This window comes from Nymphalis io, chromosome 23 (genome assembly GCF_905147045.1).
Source record: "Nymphalis io chromosome 23, ilAglIoxx1.1, whole genome shotgun sequence".
In the NCBI taxonomy this organism is placed as follows: Eukaryota; Metazoa; Arthropoda; class Insecta; order Lepidoptera; family Nymphalidae; genus Nymphalis; species Nymphalis io.
In genome coordinates, this window is record NC_065910.1 from 4,933,506 (window position 1) to 4,957,618 (window position 24,113).

The window sequence follows — 24,113 nt, forward strand, 5'->3', positions numbered from 1 at the left end:
TTCCAGTTTTTCTCAAGTCATTGTCTAATTAAATAGTTATGTCACTACATTTTATGCCGAATGATAAACAGAATAATTTTGAATTTAAGGATAATATTTTAATCATACACATTTTTTCTTTAACAAACAGCACTTTTTTTATAGAATAGGTAGGCGGACGAGCGTATGGGCCACATGACGTTAAGTGGTCACCAATGCCCATAGAGATTGGCATTGTAAGAAAACTATCGCTTACATCGCCAACCACAGCGCCACCAACCTCGGGAACTAGTGTTATGTCTCTTGTGCCTGGAATTACACTGGTTCACTCACCCTTCAAACCGGAACACAACAATACTAAGTACTGCTGTTTTGCGGTAGAATATCTGATGAGTGGGTTTTACCTACGCAGAGTTCCACAAAGCCCTACCACAAGTGAATAACATACCTAGCATAAGTATGCTAAGTATGTGCTCTACTAGTATAGATATAGCTAAGTCGAGGCTCCCGATTTGCGAAAGATTGTCCTGCATGATTTGCAAATGCTTTGGAAGTAACTTGAAACACGATAAGTTGTCTGCGACAGCATTTCGTGGGCCTAGGACATACATAATATATGTCACTTAATTTAATATGTAACAGTATATGCTGCGGTCGGTACTGGCGGTACTGCATGCTCATATTATAATGTGTTAAATGTCATATTGTAATTATCCTATCAAAGCTTACGGGTGCCTTATATTCCTCAAAAATGCTAGCACTGTCTTGTATATGAATCGTGAGGCTGCTTACTAAGAAGATAATTGCTATAATCTGATTTATACTGATGGGAAGACATTTTTCGGATGTAGACAAGCGTCCAGACATATCGACACTAGACACATCAATCCATCGACTTAAGCACGCAAGACAAGTATCGGTCCAAATGAGATAAGCAGAGTAGTAGAAACTCTTTTTCATAAAAGTTAGTACCTTATGAAATTTAAAGGCAATGCCACTTTTGCTACTATTGCAATTTGTGTATGCTAGTTTCATGAATACGATAAAATTGTCTTCTACTTGTGTAATCATCCTGTTAAATAACACGTTTCAACTAAATTAAAACCAAGATATTTTGAACATTATTATCTTGAGAATTTGAAATTTTAACTCGCATTTTAATTCCTATATCGATCTTTCACTAATCAGACTTCCGCCGTAAGGGGTTTTTACCTGTAGATAAGGTCCTGTCAAACGCCAAATATAACAAGGTTCTGTAATGCGCAGAACTTTTTTCGGAATAACACAGACATCGTCAAATTCGGATTCCGTTTAAATTAGAAGAAAATGGCACCAGTTTCATGGGTTCATGCACCAAGTTGTTCTCGTAATGTCGTTACAATGAAGTGTCAAAGCCAATTGAAGTACTAAGATCCTTTAACTTAATTAGACTTACACGATAGGAAAAAATAAATTGAGAACATCATGTGTAATAGGGTCGTCTCTAAAGTATAAAAGACACTGAGCATATAAGAATCAGGACCCTTGTGTAAAGAAGAGTAGATAGCAAGTAAATTTCTAATAGTATGTAAATTAGATAATTAAGATATGAAATTTCCGCATTTCATCCCATTAAATTAAAAATTATATTGTAATTTAATTATTTTCAAAAGTAAATAACATTAAAATAATTACATCCGTGTATATGAAACGAATTATTCACGTGTGAAACGAATACGACAATAAATGTGACTTGAATTGACGCTGTCATCACAAGCCACAATCCCTCTGTTAATTGAACGCGCGGGGCCAATACGGCTTTTTTAATTTTTCCACTCAACCGCTGCAGATACTACCTTTGCATAGGGCTGATGCCAAAGGTATGCCTATTTTGGATTATTCATTTAACTTTTAATATTTTTATACAAATTAATCAAAGCACCACTGAGTTTTCAGGTGCTTAATTTGTCCTTATAATTCATCTCTTGTCCGGTTGTGAAGGCTAACTTAGCTAACCTGCTTCTGTTAGATGTAATTCTGCTATTTGGTATTGACAAACTTGCAGTCATCTTTGAAAAGGAGGCCTTTATGCAGCTGTGACATTTATATGCTGGTTTATATAACTTTTTTTATAAGTTTACGTTATTGTAACAGCCGTATGTCACTGAAAGTTGATAGTCTATTGTATTAACCCTTTTTCCTATATAAAACGTGATATCAGGGATATCAGGGCAATAATTATAATTATTATTGTATGTGCGTTGTCCGAATAAGTTCATTTAACAACAGCAATAAAAAAATAAAGATAAGTTGAACCCGTATTGTCCTATTTGGTATACCTGTTACGTTTATTTGTACTACCTACTAATAAAATACGAGTAGCTGTAGATTTTGTGCAATAAGTAAGTCCGTAAAATTAATCATTAGCAGTTAAATGCATACCTTTAAATTGAGATTTAAAACTAGGTTATAAAACGCCATTTAAAATATGGTATACAGTTTTATTTAATGACAACCCTAAGTTACACCCATCACGCTTTCAGCTCGCTATCACGGCTCTCAGCACTGTCACCGTACTCCATTTTTCCCGCCCATCCGATATTCATTTCCAAACGGATTTTAAGTCAAAATAACACAGGCAAGTTTAAACCTTACGTGCACAAGTTTTAATTAGTAAGACATAAAAGTCGCTCGCGTTTATTTGTTTTATATAATATTCTGTTTTTGATCTGATTTAACATTGTGGTTTTTCAAATAAATCCTCTTTTGGGAAAATGACATAATTTAATATCGGTTTTAGTGTGAAATGAAATTGTTTAATTTATCGCAACCTGTTAACAGAGAGATAATATTTTAAATTTGAAACATTAAATTGATATATTTGTATAATTAACAATACAAACATCTTCATCAAATAAATACAAACAATCTTTACAATAAAATTGTAAAAGTACAGAATGAAAAAAAATATATTTGACCTATTTGCTTGAGTGAAAAAAAATTACAACCACTTTACTAAGAATAAATATTTAAATTTAGAATTACATATTAGTTAAATTCTTACACTTGTATCAATATATATTATTTCGTTATTGCAAAGCAATCATTAATTGTAACTTTATGAACTTAACTAAACCGTAAGACGTAGCATCTGCGAGGCGTTGATAAGCTTGTCACCCAACGGCGGCATTATCCCCAAGAGGAATAGCTATTCAACCGGTGTTATTACTGATCGTAATAATCTGTCACGAATATTTTTAATTTAATGTAACTTCTTTTGTCGTACTGATTTATGAATGGATAGAGTTTAATAGTAAACTGACAACACTTAAGGCCCTACAATTTTGTTTGAATAATTAAATAAACGTATTATGAATTTAATAGTAGTAGATTTATGACAATCAATAAGCAAGTGTAACGTTTCTATATTGAATAAAGATTTTTTACTTTGACTGACTTAGAATTGTTGCTATATAAACAAATATTTTCAAGAATATTATTTTACTGTCCTTGCCGAACTAAACTCTCTTCCAGATTCTCAATACATTTTATCTAATTGAATGGATCTATGCTAATTCGAAAATATATGATCGAAATTCTTAGATAAAAAAATAAAGTAATACAACACATGCGTTTCATTTCAATGTAATATATATCTTATTTTGTAGTATCTGTGTTACAACATATATAACTTATTTTAATTTTCTTATTAATTTTAACGGTTCAAAAATAAGAATTTTTACTGATACTGTCTCAACAAGAGATTTGTTATGTAAATATTTTCCGACTACTTGAGGGTATCTGATAGAGATAATTCGTAAGAGATAAGTAATTCTGCGTATAATTTTGTCTCATTATATGTATTTATGGTTATGGCCTTTTTATGGTACAAGAATAAATAAATAATAAATAAAATAAAAATGGTCTTAAATTTTTACAGAACACTTTCCGATTATTCAATTATTATTATTGCAATTATTTATTTAATTTTTTTTCATTCATCCTTCTAACAACCTTCGTACGTGTACGCTTTTGTGCAATTTAATTTGGTTGTGCTATAATGAATATAAATAAACACACCAAGATATAATATATGTTTTATTTTGATAAGTTGAATGAAGTCTTATATAATTTTATGGTTTACACTAAGTTATCTGTGAGTCACTGATAAACTTGTCATTGCTACGTTATTCCCTCGAGGCAGTTGTATAAACCAATGTTCATACTAATCTAGGAATCGTGTTATCGATATCTTAATAGTTAATTGTAAACGGTATATATATAAAAAAAAAACAAAGTTTATTTAGGATTACTTTACTAATTTAAGTAAACAAATAAAATAACGTTAAAATGAATATTTATTTGATATAAGTGATACCTTTTTTATACATTCTTAAAATATCATTCTAGCCGGATTTCGACCAGGATATAGCTATTAACATAGACAAGGCGTCTTATAACGCACAAGTGTGTATGCAAACACAGAGTATGTTCCTATTCCCGACTCTATTAGTTTAGTATTACGCGTTTCACTTGCTGTATAACAACGCACTAAAGATTCCTTGATTGAAAATCTAATTATTCTTTGGTTCAGTATCTAAAAGATAATTTAGTAAAATATTTTTAGGACTCTTTTTACTTTCAATTTTTAGCGACACGATATTATCTACTTTTAGTAGGTACCTACTTAAGACAGTTTTTTTGTGAAATATTTTGTCACAATATAACTGTTCAAATATTATTATATATTTGTATATAATTGTTCCATGACATGGACGATGGATTATAATTATTTCTTTGAAAAATATTGGTCATTATATACGTTTTTTTAAGACTAATCATACAAAAAAAAATATCAAAGGAATATTAAATATCTTTGTTACGTAACTGGCACTGAAACATTAATATTTTTAATATCTATTTTATTGAAAGCCTTAAGCGCCTTTTTATAGAGGATCTAACACGAGGTTACGTCGGGTGCTTAAGCTGATACTTAAGTCTGTGTTTGAACCTTAAGTGCCGATAACGTCACAGGTTCGGCTTAGCGGTTACGAGTTTCGCTTGACGCTCCGCTTTCAGAGAGATGGGGATTTAGGTTGAGTTTCTCCAAAATTTAAGGTTGGCACTATTGTAGGCACTTTTATGTTTTCTAAAAATCATATCATTTTTAAAATATTTAAGTCACATTTATAGTGTGGTAACATTGTAAAAACTATATTGGTTAATAATTTCATATAAGATTTTTTTTTTAAATAGATAGGCAGTGGAGTTAGCGCTGTCTGGCGATAAATGCTTAACTTTTCTCTATTGTTTTTAGCATTTAAAGGGACATTGTTTTTTTTAAATGTATTTGAAAAGGTAGATGAGTAGATGAGCCAATTGGTTTGTAGTCATAGCAAAATGTACTGCTCCCAATAATAAAATACTTGTTCTTATTGTAATAAAATAGTTTCCTTCTGTAAGAAATCACATCGGGCCTCATTCGTGAAGTATAAAAAACCGACTTATGGTGTTACGCTATTTTGATGCGCGTATCCTTTAAATGTTATAATTATTAAAGTCAAGTTTTGCGGCGAGTTTCGAGTTTGTTCTTACGGAATAGCTCTATAGTTTACAATCAATCATAATTATGATGATGAAAGGGACTCTGTTCCATACCAAAAATCAATTTGTTCGCTGCATCACAAATGATGTGTTAGCATGTGTAAGATCTTATGAAATATAGCTACTGATACATGTTTGTTATGATGAATTGTTTTCTTAATATCACACTAATACTTTAATCCCGATAATGTCCATAGTAGGGCGACCGAAATTCGCACGGCTCGGATAATTAATTGGTTTATTATTTATTAAGTATTTATTGCACACAATTTACAAACATTATATAACAGGCAAATAAAGTATACAAAGGCGGTCTTATAAATTACAGTGATCTCTTCCAGGTAGTGTCTTCTTTGTTATAACGTTTTCTTGTGAAGATTTGTGTTTTTTCACTAACGACACATCTACTTATCTTATAAAGCAAAACCTTATCTGATTACAGAATTTAATCCAAATCGTTTCTGAGATACATAGTATAAAATATATAATATACAAGAATTGTTCATTTAATATTAAGATATTTACGTATGTACTCTGGCGTAGGTACTGTCAAATATATTATTATATGTATACTAAGATAATCTCAGAGACAACTATATGTTTGTTAATTAATTGAGCATTTTCCTATCACACCTTAAGTCATTGGAAGTATAAAATATACTTCAATCTATTATTCTTAGAGGTTAGAATAGCAACCCTACGAGATCTCGTTACGTAGCTACGGAGCCATCAGATAAGGGCGGGCTCAAGTTTAATTGAATCCTGCTGAAGTTTCCACCCCGGGCCGCGCTGATTGGCGCGCGCAAGACATTGTCTACCCCAGCTGTGTACCGCTTTATGAAGTCTATTGAAACTAGCCTGGGAACTGGAAACTGCTTTAATCTATATATACCTATATCATTCTTGATTTGATTTTTGCAGAGTTAATTGAAAGTATTAAAAATATAATATGATGAATAGAAATATGTGTTTCTATATCTATAAAAGTATCTATTCTTACTTATCTATTCTTACTTATTTTACTGGTGGTAGGGCTTTGTGCAAGCTCGTCTGGGTAGGTACCACCCACTCATCAGATATTCTACCGCAAAACAGCAATACTTGATATTGTTGTGTTCCGGTTTGAAGGGTGAGAGAGCCAGTGTAATTACAGGCACAAGGGACATAAAATCTTAGTTCCCAAGGTTGGTGGCGCATTGGCTATAAGCGATGGTTGACATTTCTTAGAATACCAATGTCTAAGGGCGTTTGGTGACCACTTACCATCAGGTGGCCCATATACTCGTCCACCTTCCTATTCTATAAAAAAAAAAAAAATCTATACAAATCTTGCTTATCTTATTCTATACAAACAAAAAAAAATTGAATTGTTTGTGATTTCAAAATAACTGATTCATTTCAAGTTAATATGTTATTTGCGAGCTATTTTAGTCATTTAAATTTTTTATGTATATAATTCAAATAGGCATTATGTACGTTAAAATGGCAGATTATGGCGAAGTCGCGGGTTGTGCTCGTAATAATAAAAGTTGAGTTCGCTTATTCCGTATGTTTATTATTTCACACCCGATGTTTATACTTCAAACCCGAGTAAGCTTTGCTGTCTCCCTCTCCTCTTGAAAGGAAGGTTCCCAGGCTACTCAGACTAGTAAATTTCGTCAACACATGCAGAATTTGTTACGATAAGAAACATAGAATTATAAACATATTTATAATTCAGTGGTGCTTACTCGGGTGCGAACTGCTATTGCGGTTAAGTGTCACCTATTCTAATCACTGAGTCATGTTCTCTTTAGACATAAATAATATACACAGCAAAAGTTAAAATTCTACACTCATAATTTCGCTTTTAAAGTCATATTATATTAAAATTACTGTCTTAAATAAAGTACCCATGGGTTTTTATTTAGGTGCGTGTCTGCGATGAATTTCGTTTACATCACAGATTTTCGCACCACTCATTATATTTTTGATTTCAATTTTGAACTTTAGCATAATAGAAATAGGGATCATGTGATCTTAAGCAATGTTTTAGATAGGCAAGGTTGTTGTGATGCCATCGAATTAGTTCCAGCTAAAGTCAACTGGAGCGGATGTTCGTTAGATGTAACGCGTGAGTTATAATTTTGGAGAAAAATAATTATATCGGAGGAAATTAAATTGTTCTTTCTTGCATTATGTTAGTGACTTCCGGTTCCCGCAACGACAATGTACAACGCACAACAACAGAACTCTTTGTATAATTATTAAGTTTTAGATTCATTATACGAATATTCGCGCCAGGTAATTAGTAAATCATATATACTATGTAGTTATCCGTTCCGGCTTCGCACGAGTCTAAGGCCCGTATCAATCTAGTTTTAAAACTAATTTTAAGTATTGCTTTTATTTTAGAACGACTTTTAAACTGAGATCTATTAATCAGCACTCAGCTGAGTAGTTACTAATTTTTGAACCATATTTGACATCAGTTTAGGTAAAAGTGTATACGTAAAACGATTATATTGAGGGACTGGTAAAATGGTTTTTTTTTTGAGCCCAAATCGTCGGTTAAGATTCAAGTGTTCTAACCGTTGAGCCATCTCGGCGGAATCTATTAAGATAATTAACAAAGCTTCATCTTAAAGTTTTTAATCGATTTGTTGTTAATTTATTTGATATATTGTATAATTTAGATAATTACGTTATTTGTTAGCGCCTTCTTGCGTAAGGTTTGAAGTAAAGGGACCGCAAACCGCTCTCAGCTCTATTCAAAGCCGGCTCGACCACACATCTCTTTAAAATGTTTAAATGTAGTATTTGCTTACATTACACAATTGCCCAGTTACACTGGCTCACTTACCCTTCAAACCGGAACAGAACAATACTAACCATTTCAGTTTGGCGGCTGAATATGTGATGATTGGGTGCTATTTACCCAGGCGGGCTTGCACAATGCCCTACCACCGAGTAACATACCACTAAGAATTATATAGATATAAAGATTGCATTACACACAGGCATAGATAGTAAAGTAACTGTGGCTGAAAAGGTTCTACTGCTGGTCTAGGACCTATTCTCCTTTTGAAGAAAAGGCTTGGAATGTTGAAGGTTTCATCATGCGGCTTCAATGCGGGTTGGTGTTACGGATTTTCATTCAACACATTCAATTTCGTCATGACGTTTTCCTTTACTGTTGTGAGATTAAAGTGCTCGCCAGTGTTTGAACCCGTATTAATCAAGTTTAACCACAAAACCGCTTCGCTCTGTAATTGAAATATAATTGAAATATTAGTAGGTTTTAAAAATCAATTGTTGAAACAGATAGATACTGTTACGAAAAACATAATAATTATAATCATTATTATTTAAAATATTTATTGTTTCGAAAGAATTAAAATATTCTTTTACACGAAACTTATAGACTAACTTATAACAATTAATTATTTACGAGCGTATAAAATTAAACTAAGAGAAAATATTACAATAATATTACTAAGAGAAAATATAACTTACAAAAAAACATTAGCGCAACGGTGATAATACCACCGGGTGGTACCAATACATTTCTCTATCTAAGCGAATTATGAAATAAAACAATTACAACCGTGTCAATTATAATCTGCAATCGATCCCGGAATACTATCCAACGTCCAGTCAGATGCTGTAATATGTATCGAATAACAATACTTATATTTCAATACTTCGACATTATCTCGTGAAAGTAGAGCATTTGTTTCAACCTAACCGAGAGATATATAATTTATTATGTATTATATATTATCAAATCCGGCAAATGTTATTATAATATATACAATGTAATCCATTATTTTGTTTTTATCAGTGTCGTAAGTTTCTCATAAAACGGTTCGATTGTTTTTTTGTTAATATGATAATTTATATAACGAATCGGTTAAGACATTTCACAACAAATATTTCTAGATTTGTTTCCTTATTAAATTACAACAACAACTGTTGTTTTATATTAATTGAATTATCGATAACGGTACAGCTTTGTGCGCACATTAAGGTGGGTACTGAGAAAGTACAAATTGTTCTACCAAACAATAATACTTTAGGCTATATTCCGATTTGAAGGAGAAGCCAGTGTAATAACAAAACTACAATGCACACGGCTCATTGAATCTTCAAGAGCTTGATGGCTCATGGTGTAAGATAGCATATACCTACTTATTTTATCTATTATTTTATTATGTTTAAAAAAATAAGAATAACGAAATCAATCAACAGCCAATCGTTGTCCATTGCTGAACATAGGCCTCTCCCAAGGTGCGCCAAAGCTACCTGTCCTCCTCCTTCAAAGGAATAACGAAAACTTTGATTTAATTGTCACAAAGTATTGTTTCGTTTTTTATATAAATTAGGAAGGCGGACGAGCATATGGGCCACCTGATGGTAAATGGTCACCAACGCCCATAGACATTGGCATTGTAAGAAATGTTAACCATCACTTCCATAGCCGATGCGCCGCCAACCTTGGGACCTAAGATTTTATGACCCTTGTGCCTGTAATTACACCGAATCACTCACCCTTCAAACCGGAACACAACAATACAAAGTACTGCTGTTTTGCGGTAGAATATCTGATAAGTGGGTGGTATATACCCAGACGAGCTTGCAAAGCTCTACCACCAGTATTAATCCTTATTAAAATAAATAAAATATTAATTGTAAATGTTTTATGTTTATACGCTATTAAAGTCGTTTACACTTTAGAATAAAACAAACAAATATATATTATAGTACTTTTAGAGATATTAAATACGAGAAACAAAGAAAAAAAAAAGAAAAGTTGGGTTTATTAAAAACGGTACCGTATAAAAACCTCATTTTACTGTTGTAACCTATATCTAGTAGTTACATTAGATAATCTTACGAAATTAACGAACCAGTTAAGACTAGATTAAACTAGTTATTTAATTCGTTAATTAATAAAGTTACTTGAAATTATAAATATTAGCTTAATACAAAAATGGCTTCCGCATCATAGATATAACAATCAGCTGATCGTTGCAACGTCATTCGCCATCGGCGTCCGCAACGCTTTCTACAAGACTTCATTTAGAATGTGTGGGCACAAAGCGTGCGACAAACTAATGTGAAATGTTATAATATATTACGGTAATAAAATTATTCGTTCATTACTAACAAATTAATAATAAAGCTCGTGTGTAAAACGAAATCCGTGAAACGATATATATAGTTCAGTAAGCTTTTTTTATTTTAAAATATTTGTGGGCAATATTCCGTTTTTAATTTAATAGAATACATTATGATGTATTATTATGTACGTATGTAAGCTTTATGATTATGATCATACAAGTCGAGCCATACCTGAGAAATCGGTGGCAAACATTAAAAAAGACACGCGCATACACGTAGAACGTATTTACAATAATGCATCTATTATTTAAATCGGTTAAAATATTTTAAAACTAGAAATTAAAAATACATCATTAAAAATATTTATGAATATTTACATGTGTAGCATTGTTCCTATTTCAATTTGAATTGGTTTAAATCGAATTAAAATACAGTACTTCATTCATTAAATTCTGACAAATGGTTTTATATATTCAAAATAGTTAAAAAATACGTTTAAAAATCACAAAACATACATATTAGATAAGTTTCACAAATATATACGTTCTAAAATCGATTAAATATAATTAAAAAATGCACCCAAGTGTAGTGTATGTCTGAATCTCATTCATCCGATCGGTAACGGTTTTGATGCTGCTCTGAATATATGCCAGTGCGTTCGTTATGCAAACAAAGATTATTGCATTACATAGTAAATTACAATACATTCTAAAATGTAATTAAAATTCTCTGATATGCAATTATTGTCTATACGTGAACGAAGTATTTATATAGTGATTATATTTATCATTTTCTTCATTTTGAAAATGATGTATTGGGCTTATGTATGTATGGGACATTATCAGAATGTGCCCGAAGTTTAAAAGTAGGCAATTTTACATTCTCGTACCTCGGAAAATATGCAATGTCTATGAGCTATAAGAAAAGAGTGTGAACTTGTGCTTGCAACACATTAGAGCAGTTGGACATTCTCCGTCGAGAATGATAACCTTGAGTCGTGACCGAAATCATATCAATCTGTGTGACATCAACTGGGTCCTATACGGACAAAGGGAGCTCCGGAAATCATACCGTAATGGTAGAAGTTAACCGCCATTAATAGAAGTGTAAAGTATCCGTTACAACGTGCATCACTGGAAACCATAGGAAATTAGTCAATTTATTATTATATTGAATTTAGTAATGTTTTTTAAGTTGTACACCTTGACTTTTTTATTATTTTATTTCCTCTAGCTTAATGCCTTAAATCATTGGAAAGAGTCCGTCGTCTTAGCGATGTACACCATTCTGGTGTGTTTTATTTTTTAATGTACTTTATTTTCGTTCGGTAACTTTAGATTTTAACTCGTTCGGATAGACAGACCGACACACGACGACGACGACGCGGCGGGGTGATTGTATTTGTATATTACGTAGTGATAGTAAATATAGTATATATAAGGATGAATAAGTAAAGAATATTGTACGAACGAATATATTATTCTATATACACGGAACTGAAGGGTCAACAGTACCTATCTAACAAGACAAGCTGGCACATTCCCCTATCACCTATCACAAGTATCGTCATAACTTAATGACTAGTAAATAAAAAAAAGGCAAAGATCTTACAACTAAAAAGTATTTATATTCATTTTTATACATATTCATGAGCATTAGCGTAATAACATATTATAAGTTGAAATCCGACGACGATTTCGCACACGGGTGTAATTTAGATTTTCGCGGACATTCACTTGCTTAAAATGTGGTAATGCTTAAATATTTCAAGCAATCGTAGTAATAGCGTGTCCGGCACTTTCATTCATATACTTACAATGAGTTTATAACTAGTAAAAATACATGCAAATCTATATTAACAATGGCGGAAAAGAAAAAACATAACCATCCTGCTTTTTCTCCTATCGATTTGATATCGTAACTTCACATCCAACTACTCTTATGAGGTATTAAGGAACAGCCTGTTAATGTCCCACTGTTGAGCTAAGATGGAGAGGATCCGTTTGAGGTCAGGAGCTAATTTCATTACGTTGCTCCAAAATATTCACATGTGCCAGTTCATCATCCAACACATGTAGGATTCCTATTTCCATTCAGGATACTTACTATAAACACAAATTATGAAAATGGTACAAATATCATATATAAGTATATTATAGGAAATATATATTTAGCATAAAAAAAAGCTCGTATTGGTCTTTTTAAAAATAGAACACCAAATCATACAAATTGAGGTAAATGACTAATTTAATCTTAAAAATCCAAATAACACAATTGAACACATTCAACAAAATCACAAGTCGCGCCAATAATGAATTAATTACTTTACATTTCTGTCCTAACAAAATGGCGGTTTTAAATTAGCGCGCGTTTTTTTTTATAACGCTGTCTGTGTGTTTATAATCTATAATTAGAAACTATATATTTATTGTAAACGTGAGGAGGAGTTTCAGGATGCTAGTTAAAAATAAAATAAAATTTTAATTTCTTAGTAATCTTTATTTTAGTAATTAATCTTAGTAATCTTTATTTGTATTATAGAAAAACTCTGACGAATCGATTTAGTTTTTGTTAGAATTATAATAGCTATAAGGAAACTAACATTAGCTATTTGTATACCTTTCATTTAATATTTCCCGGATTTACTCGTAACAACTACGGGTCAGTCTGGCGACTTTTTATATAAATTATATCAAAAAATAACTAATTATGATTTAACAATATTATATCACAACTATTGAAGTATCCGTTTTCGAATACATAACGGCCTTGCTTATAAACGTTGCTTAGCGGGTAATATAGTTAAACATTGCTGTCTTCTTCTTTCGATTGTCAAACCAGTAATGACAGAAAGAGTGAAATTACTGTTTAAGTAAATAGCCTCTAAGCAACGGTTATACGTCCGTACGTAATGACCTATTAAACAAAAAATAAACAGTGGAAGTTATTTTTAAATCCAACAATCTATTTAAAAAGAATAAATTAAAAAACAGGTTTTAATTAAAAGTTTTTCTCGAAAATACATTTGTCTTGACATATCCTTGAAAATTTATGCCGTTTACTTTCACGTAGGTATACCTACTTATGTTTCATTATATCTTAATATTAACTTGATATTTTAAAGTATTGAATAATATCAATTGCATTACTTTGTGATGAGGTATAATATTCGAGTAGCCGTGTTAATTATTAACGTTAATCTTGTGTTGCGTAAAATCTCAATTCAACAGCTTAGGGCACACAATTTCAATTGTTTCTCGCGACTCACTGATGTATTATTCTCATATTTAAACTGGTGAAAAAATATTAAAAAAAAAACAATGTGTTTATTAAGACTGTAATATAATTAAACAATTATTGAAAAAGGATATATATATTTTTAGGGTACATATATTTTGTTTAATTAATCGCCATAATTAAGAAGTTTTTTGACAAAATTTTCTTTTTATAGTTAAAACATCTTTACAAATTCTAAAGATTACTGTTTATAATCAGCATACATACATATATATTAACCACATCCATTGTATTTGTGTGTACATATACAGTAACAGCCTGTTAATGTCCCACTGCTGGGCTAAGGCCTCCTCTCCCTTTTGAGGAGAAGGTTTGGAGCTTATTCCACCACGCTGCTCCAATGCGGGTTGGTAGAATACACATGTGGCAGAATTTCAATGAAATTAGACACATGCAGGTTTCCTCACGATGTTTTCCTTCACCGTTAAGCACGAGATGAATTATAAACACAAATTAAGCACATGAAAATTCAGTGGTGCTTGCCCGGGTTTGAACCCACGATCATCGGTTAAGATTCACGCGTTCTTACCACTAGGCCATCTCGGCTTATATATAATAATTAATTTATCTTTTCATTCCTATAATACTAATTGTTTGTTGCGTAAAACGAAATAAACTTTTGTTTAACGGAAAACGCGTCTCCACACGTATGTATACATACGAGTATATAATTAATTGTAGGTATTATGTAGTCCGAAATATTGTTCCGATATGCACGCAACCTTATGTTTTTAAATGCATAATGGTGTATATCTACTTTGTTTCGTATTTGCTTTGTGCTCACATTTTCACCGAAACCGGTTATTCATGATCGGAATATTATTAAGTTTCTTTTCTATTTCTGTTCTATTAAGAGCACATATTTCATTAGTGATGTTCTAAACACCGGTAATAAAATTTCACTTGCCATCATTATATTTATTACGGAAGCGCAAGTAAGAATTAAAAATGTAGTAATTATTTTGAGCTAGTTTTGTATTTGAAACTTAACTTTCAACAAATATTATAATCAGAATATCAGATGAATTTATTTGTTACGTATTTAGTTTTATATAATTAAAATAGTAAATTTAAACAATAAATTTATTTTGAAATAGAACACGGCGTTCGTTAATTTATGCTCGTTTTAAACTCGATTTGAATAGATGCAAGTCATTGAATATTTATGAATAATTACTGGCATGAAATGCAATCTTATCTTATTCTATCGGCTTATCGAACGATTGCTAAAGAGTATTTTGGTACCAGTTAAATTTAAAGTGAATATTATCAATATTTTCCATAATAAAAGGTAGATAAACTGATAGATACATAAGGATCTTTAATATAAACTGGACGACCAAACGCCAATAATAAACAGGCACACGAAGAAATTTGTAACCCGATAAAATAAAAATTAATATGAAAATTATGTATACTTCTTCACATAAGAATGATTCGCATTTTAGATTTAATAATTCTAAATTCAATACAATCCATCAGTTTTCTGACATAATGCTATTTAAGAGTAATTATAAGCAAGCAAAATACATCTTAATTTAAATCTCATAGCTGGAGTGCTTTGTTGTGATGTAAAAAGTATACCCATACTAACAATGCCAATTATATTCACGGATAAAGCTATTATCCATCGGGCAAATCGTTTTCTCCTTTGCTCTCTTATTATCAACAAAAAAAGTTATATCTATTTAGTTAAATATAGAATACCCAGAAACGCATTGCTATGTAAAAAATACTTCCGTTAAGAATTCGGAGCTGTTGCTCACACTACCATTCGAAATAAGAATTTGAAAATTATCAAAAACAAAAGGCGGGCTGGTTGCGGAAGGTGGAGCACCAGAAGTTTTAGAGCAGCTTGGGAGAAGTTTGTCCAACAGTGGATAACGATTGACTGAAGATGAGAGGATGCCCAATATCAATACCAAGCTAGTCAACTGTGCCAGTCACTATTATAAAACACAAGCAGGTGCACAAACACAGCTGCACTGTCTAAATACTTATTTTCATGATTTAATACCAGAGATCCAATTTAGAGCCAAGGGAGCAACACTGCCAACTTTCTAAACAGGCTTCTACTAAGATTCTCTTGGGAGAAATTCCCCTATCATTTCAGTGATTCCGGTAAGCCATAAGTACATACAATTACTATCAATATCAGTAGAATGTTTAATTATTAGTTACTATTATAAAAATCTTAGTATACATGAGAATGACAATATACATGCTATATGGCATTTTGCATGTGTGCAATGTGAACATGCAAACTGACAGTTGTGTTGAAACACTATTGACTTTATTATATCTATTGCACTGTTTCCACTTTATGTCTGCAATTCCTTAATGGATTTTTTTACGAGTTTTTATTTTTCATCAAATACCGTGCGTTTATTCGTTTTTAAACGCCTTTCTTATTTAATAACGTAATTGCTTCATCAAAGTTTGGAAATACATTTTTAAATTGGACTTAATGTTGTATTTTTTAGCTTCGTCAATTTATCGGTGGTTTGTTTTCGTAGTATTTTAACTGTACCGTATCGTTCTCGATAATTTTATTTTAATTAATTGATAATAACAAAATAAATAAAATATTGATAATGCCTCAGTGATGCGTAGTCGCGTTTTGTTCCGAAAAAAGGAGGATATACGTTTCCAATATACTATCCTAAAACAGTTGTTTACCATCTGCCATAATTAATCAGAAATTTCATAAATTTTTACAACAATCATGAATAATTAGTGAAAAAAAGTCGCAAGAATTCCTAAAAAGTAAACGCTGATATTTGTCATTTCTAGAGACCTCACTCTACACTAGCGCCTCTCGCTACGACATCAAGCGCGAAAGCCCTACAATTTCTGTATCCCTAAAATATAACTCTGAAAATTAGTTTTTTTAAATATCAAATTTAGTACACGATCACATAAATTATAAATAGGTTTTAAAAATATATAACAGTAGGTCATTTTATTGTGTCGATTGCTAATTTCAACTCATTATTGGTCTATCAACATTCTATGTAACATAATGTTCACAAGCGTTGGCGATAATTGCTGGACTTTTCACATTGATCGAAAAATATAATAATAAAACATTAATATATAAGGCATAAAAACACAATGATTATATTATACATGATAAAAAAGCGCCGAGTTAGTATGCGTTGCCTTTCAGGCAGGATATATATGAATTTAATTGTATTTGGTAGATGTCACTTCAATAATGAAATTGTGGATGAATGAGTACCTATTTAGTTGCTTGTCGGTTCTATTCGGTGGAATCTATATTTTGCCTCGGTAGCTTTACATTTAATTTAATCCTGTAAAATGAACAGAAGTGCTTGTTAAAGCGTAGTTGGATATTGTATATTTAAAAGAAAAGCAAATGACATCGTCTTTAATAAATATATTTGATTATTTTGGCAAGAGAAAAAAGTGGTGTAATACTAATAAAATATGTAACTGGTCGAGATTTTTATTATTTGAGATGTCAGTCACGGACATAATATGTAAATCTTCATAAATAACACATTCAGTTACTTCTTTAAAATGAAAGTTATGTGAGAGATTAAGTCATCGAGGTGTAATTAAATTAATTCATACGAAATAATAAATCCGTTTAATGTCCTTAAAATAGCTTATCATAATATCATTTTAATTAAAAAAATATATATTTATTAAAATATATTAATTACTAAGGAAACGCATAATCAGGTTGTATAGAAACAGACTCACTGCCTATAATGAAAAAAAAATATGAAAAAAACTGTCAGTCCCCTCTGTGTGAAAGTGGCATTTTTATGAAAGGCCCATACTTGTAAATGTAGAGTAATGGGTAATTATTGAGCGTTATGAACAACGGTGAACAATTACCCTACACGTTACGTGATGATAATATTGTTTGCTATTAAATAATTATAATGTAACAGATAATAAATTTTGTCACGTTTCGCTTAACATTGAATAAATGTACAATGTTCTCGGATATAATATTTTTGACGAAATTTTACGTCTTGATGTATTCACGGGACTTATATCACGTTTAAAAGCGACTAGGAATAATAATTGAGATTTTATTCCAAGATACTAAAATAAATATATTCAAGTAGGTATGTGATATAATCTGTATCGCGTAAAGCAACTTCTTCGCCCGTAAGCTGTTTGCCCACTGAATCTTATCGCACGGTACACTAAGCATCATCCTATCATATTGTTTGTGCACTTTCAAAAATCATCGAATATGTACGAAGCTGTGTATCTTCATTTTAATCTTTATGACATCTTTAGACAATTTACGAAAATAAATACTAAAAATTATTATAGAAAGACAAGTTATTTGATAATAAGCTAGAATTATTAATTTACGTTAATTTTCTTTGTCACTCGCAACTCTTAAATATTATATTTATTGTATAATATTATGTAAGTATCTATTAAAGATATATAATATAATTTTAATGTATACTTTAAATAGGTGTATAAATAAAAAGTCTAAAGTGCGAGCTGCTAACTAGACATGAAATGATAAAAAATAAGTCTTTTTGGGAGTTTATGCATTCAAACTAGATTGTGATTTTTTTCTCATCCCAAGCAAAGATATTTCTACAAAAACTTGGCAGTCAGGGGACGAAAGGCAGATGTGAAATATCGCAATTATTGGTTATTGAAAGAATTTATAATTAAAGTAGTAAGTCAATATTGAGTGAAATAAATAAAAGCAGAGATTCGCTAATAAAATGGATATAGTATACGCGTCGCGCACTCACGTGGAAGTAGAGCTGTGGTGGACCATGGCGGCATAAGAGACCGACATGCCATTTGCCGTCTCGGCATACGAGTCGGACTTACATCTAAGGCACGCCAATAGATGTTTCATATCAAAAATATTAATATGAATTGTTTATTGAGTTTGTTGTATTGACAATTTTGTCAAAACAAACAATTAATTTTATTCAAACTTTCGCCTTTCTAACATTTTGTGCAAAACAAATACATTTTAAATTTAAATTTTATAATGACATAATTAAAAGAATATATCGAAAGTGCTTTTTAGTTCGACTCAGTCAGGCTATGTATATAATTTCGTGACGTCATTACACTGTTCCGAGTTCAAATGATTCAGTGGCTAAATATACACGTGAATATTAAACGAAGATGCAGTTTCAAGTCCGAACAAGAACTATTGGGTTTTTATCTTAATGTATGTATTTATGTTCAGGGGTTAAGGGAAACATCGTGAATCAGATTCAATTTTGCCCCACGTGTATCTAAGAATCCAGCAAAAACTTTATGATAACTAAACTATCATATGCACTTTAGATTGTTTTTTTTTTAAATTGTTAATTATTTACTATTTACTTACTGCCTTTGACTTGGAATTAACATAATATAGTACATAACATTATGTTAATTTTTAGGTAATTCTATGGTTAAAAAGGTGTTAATTGAGTAACATATTAATCAGTAGAGCACCCACAAGCCATTTCACCGTTACGAACATTAACTTAACGTGATTTTACTCAATCGTAATGTTGTAATGTACTTTAAAATGATTGTTTAAAAGTACTTTTATAATTAAAATTTGGACAAGGCCACAAAGAAATAGTTTATATTTTTTAACGTCACATTTATTTTGACACAATACCGCGTCTTTTAGAGTTAAACTAGTCCAATCATTATACATTTCAAAATGCATATGAACCGAGATTGATTCATGAATATTGTGTAATGAATGTCATTTCTTTCATATGTATCTCGAGAAAGAAATCAGCACATTTTAATCTCTTCCCACTGCTGGGCTAAAGGCCTCCTCTCCTCTTTTTGAGGAGAAGGTTTGGAGCTTATTCCACCACGCTGCTCCAATGCGGGTTGGTAGAATTCACATGTGCAGAATTTGAGTGAAATTAGACACATGCAGGTTTCCTCACGATGTTTTCCTTCACCGTAAAGCACGAGATGAATTATAATCACAAATTAAGCACATGAAAATTCAGTGGTGCTTGCCCGGGTTTGAACCCACGATCATCGGTTAAGATTCACGCGTTCTTACCACTGGGCCATCTCGGCTTTTTTTATCTTTTAATTATTTGTTCGATATCTTGATAACGGACAATGGTAGGTATCTAATTGATAAGACCTAAATTGTAGAGCGTAAAAAAGTATCAAAAACGTATGAAGTACCTTTTTTCAAAATGGAAAGTTCATAGGAAATATTGGTTGACAGTTTAAGTAAGACTTTTTTAAGTCCCCGAACACGTAACATTATCAAAACATGAGTCGTCTTAGTATATACCAGTTTTCCATACGTTATGACTGTACTAAAGGTAAAGGTTCAACGACACGACATTTTACAGAATATTAATTTTACTTATGACCGCTTGGAACAACAGTAGCGATATGAGTTACTTTGTGCGACGCGAAAATTAAATATTGTTTCAAAAAAATAATAATAAATGTGTGATAGGAAAAACTATTTTTATCAAATGGGATTCTACTTGGCCCAGTAAATATAACAGACATCACACAGTTTTCATGTGCCTAATTTGTGTTTATAAATCTTCTTGTCCTCGGTAGTGATGGAAAACTTCGTAAGCATTTTGTCGGATTATGTAGCAAGGTGGAATAACCTCCAAGTTACGATGAGTCCTTCACCTATCTGTGGGACATTTACATTACTTTTTATACATAATATGTTGATAATTGCTAAGTTATTTACTTAAGTACCTAATATACAATATGGTACATTTTTTAGTTATGAATCTATAGACCCACCCACACTAGAGCAGCATGGTTGAAGAAGTTCCCATACTTTAAAAAGGAAAAGAGGTCTTAGTCCAAAAGCGCGACATTTACTTTATGACTAATCATGGGTAAATTAGACTTATTCTGAAATAAACACTGACATAATCAATAAACATCTTGTGTATATTTCCGTGTTTTATTGTACAATAATTAAAATAGCTTCTCTTGAAGCGTATTGCAGGCTCAGTGTTTTCTAACTAATGCAATAACCGGACTGTTACTTATCACATTAATATTATGAAAAGGAAAGTCTCCTCAAATTGCACGTTCCGCATTCATACAAAAAATAATTCAACATTATGAAGTTTTCAAACTGAGATACTTACATAATGACGTGAATGAATTAGAAAATGGCTACCTATATGATTGTGTCTGTAAATTATAATAATACCAGTTTTCGCCCGAGAATTCACCCGCGTGTTAGGAATGGGCAGGTGGGCAGTTAAATGTCGTCACGGTAGCATGCGAAAGCGACCCCGTGGCGTTCCTCGTTAAGACGAAAAGGGTACCGCTGGTTTTTTAGTGGGTATTCCGCTAAACGGAACGGAAACGGGATCGCTTTCGCATGCTACCATGACGCTCTGCAAGGCGGCCTGCCTATGCAGGCCTCCATTCTCTAGGGGGATTACCAGGGTACTGAGAACTCCCCCGAACTGAGAAGTCCCGGCGACGCCTATTGTGGCGGAGGGAGAAGGTGCGCATAGCGCTTCATTCTCCCTCCGCCACAATAGGCGTCACTACGTTCTCCCCGAACTTCTTCGGCGGAGCAGGTTTGCAGCGGCGTCCTCTTCCCGCTCCCACTCCGCGGCCTACTTCTTCGACATCACATTTTCACAGAAGGAGACCATTTCCGACCAGCACTCCTCGCTTCCGAGCACCGCGTTGATGATGCTCGGCAAGGAGAGGTCTCCGCCGACAACTGCCGCCAGGGAATGCCTCTGGGGCTTGGGGTTCAAGCTTGCTTTATACAAAATTTTATCAATCGGTTCAGTGGTTAAGCCGTAAAAGAGTAACAGATAGACAAAGCCGCTTTCGCATTTAAAATATTAATATAGATTACATAAACAGTTTAGCAGATTCTAGAAAAGTCATTTCTTAAAGTAATAACAGCTTAATTTATTCGTTATTAAAATATAGCACGTATTAAAATTGTTATAACCATTTAACGTAAATAAATATTGATCGTTTAACTTTACAAGCTATAGCCGGTTCCAATCGCAGGAGTTAAGGTAAATAAAAACTTCGACCTTGAATATTGACATATCATCATTGGTCGTGTCAAGGTTCAATACAAGTCAAGATCACAGACGAGTTAAGATCTGAATAATCTGTGCTATTCAGTATGAATTCGTGAAGAACGAGCCGCTTGGCGTAGTTGGTAGACACTTGCCTTTAACGCCGAAGGTTGTGGGTTCGATTCTTTTTTTTTTTTTATAGAATAGGAAGGTGGACGAGCATATGGGCCACCTGATGGTATGTGGTCACCAAACGCCCTTAGACATTGGCATTGTAAGAAATGTCAACCATCGCTTATAGCCAATGCGCCACCAACCTTGGGAACTAAGATTTTATGTCCCTTGTGCCTGTAATTACACTGGCTCACTCACCCTTCAAACCGGAACACAACAATATCAAGTATTGCTGTTTTGCGGTAGAATATCTGATGAGTGGGTGGTACCTACCCAGACGAGCTTGCACAAAGCCCTATCACCAGATTCCCACCCAGGACAGGCATTTGTGTGCATGAACATGTCTGTTTGTCCTGAGTCTTGGTGTAATTATCTATATAAGTATGTATTTACAAAAGAAAAGTAGTATATGTAGTATCTCAGTTGTCTGGTTTCCATAGCACAAGCTCTGCTTTGTTTGGTATCAGATGGCCGTGTGTGAATAATGTCCCAGGATATTATAAAAAAGAAATTGCGTTTGGAATGTCTCACAGACATTCCAAACGCAATTTCTCTTTTCAGTAGTCAAGTACGTTTTTTAAATAAAATATTCATTTGTAGACTAGTACACAATATAGCAAATAGAATGGTATATGTAAATCAAAGGTTTGCTTATATTTACTCCTGTTGCCATTGGTATATAGCTTGCGATACTGTATGTACAACTGGGTAGAGATACATTGGTTTGGAGAAATGTTTACGTTTGTAGTGAACGAACTTGTCCCTTATACCACGTGCCTCAAGACTCTCGCATAAGTAGCGTTAGAAGTGTCATTTTGTTATATGACATTAAGTGAGGAAATGTTTGTCTAGGTGCTAATGAATAGGAAAAGTAATTAATGGTGGAGACGACGCCTCAGATAAAATATAATAACGAATCATCCTTAACATAAATGATTTAAGTGTTATTTATGAATGACTACAAAATCTCTATAGTTGAAGATATTCATGATTAAAAATTGCGTATGTGTAATATTAAGTACTTATAAAAATAAACAAAAATATGTTAATTTATTTATCTGTTGATGGCGCACTACTGCAAGCGCAAAAACATCACCAAGTTGAATTGGTTGTATTAGCTTGTTCAATACTCGGTGAGGCATCAGTTGATACTATAGGATTATGCTGATTTAGACTCAAGAAGTGTCTCATATTGGTTTATTACATTAAATTTTGAGGTAATTACATACTTTTACGATACATATGAAGACGAAGCGATCGATTAGCCGTTTTATATAAGTATCGTACGTTACAATTTTTACGAATGTAATATCAGTTATGCAAAAATTAGGAGATGGGCGTGAAAAAATTATAACGCAATATCAAATTACTCATATTAATTTTAAGCAGTACGTTAGAGGTTACTCGATTCGTAATTTGAAAGTGATTTCCGTAACGTTCGAAATTTGAAAATGTTATTAACGTCATTGTTTTCGGAGCAATAAGGTTTGAAATTGGGAAATTTGAAATCAGAATTATTCACAAGAAAAAGTATTTAATAGTTATGATATACTTCTTTTTAGGTTTCATTTAAAATTTAATTACGGCCATATATATATTTATGTGTATTTGTTTTATTTGCTACAATTACTTCATAATATTTCTCGGCAGCATCTGGCGCGAGTTTGACCTACACTCTCACATTTAATTTAAATTTAGTTTATTTTTAACATTATTACATAATTTTTAATGTTAGGTTAGGTTAGGTTAGTTAATAATAATCTTAGTTTTTATTAATTTGTATTAATTATATTAGAACTATTGGGACAACGAAATAATTTTAAGCATCTTTATTATCTGTTATTGCAAAGTTATACGTAAGCAATATTGTACTCGTATAAAAACTAATTTTCTCTTCGCTTTTCTCATATTATAGTGCACCAATGTGTCGGCAAGCATAATTGTACT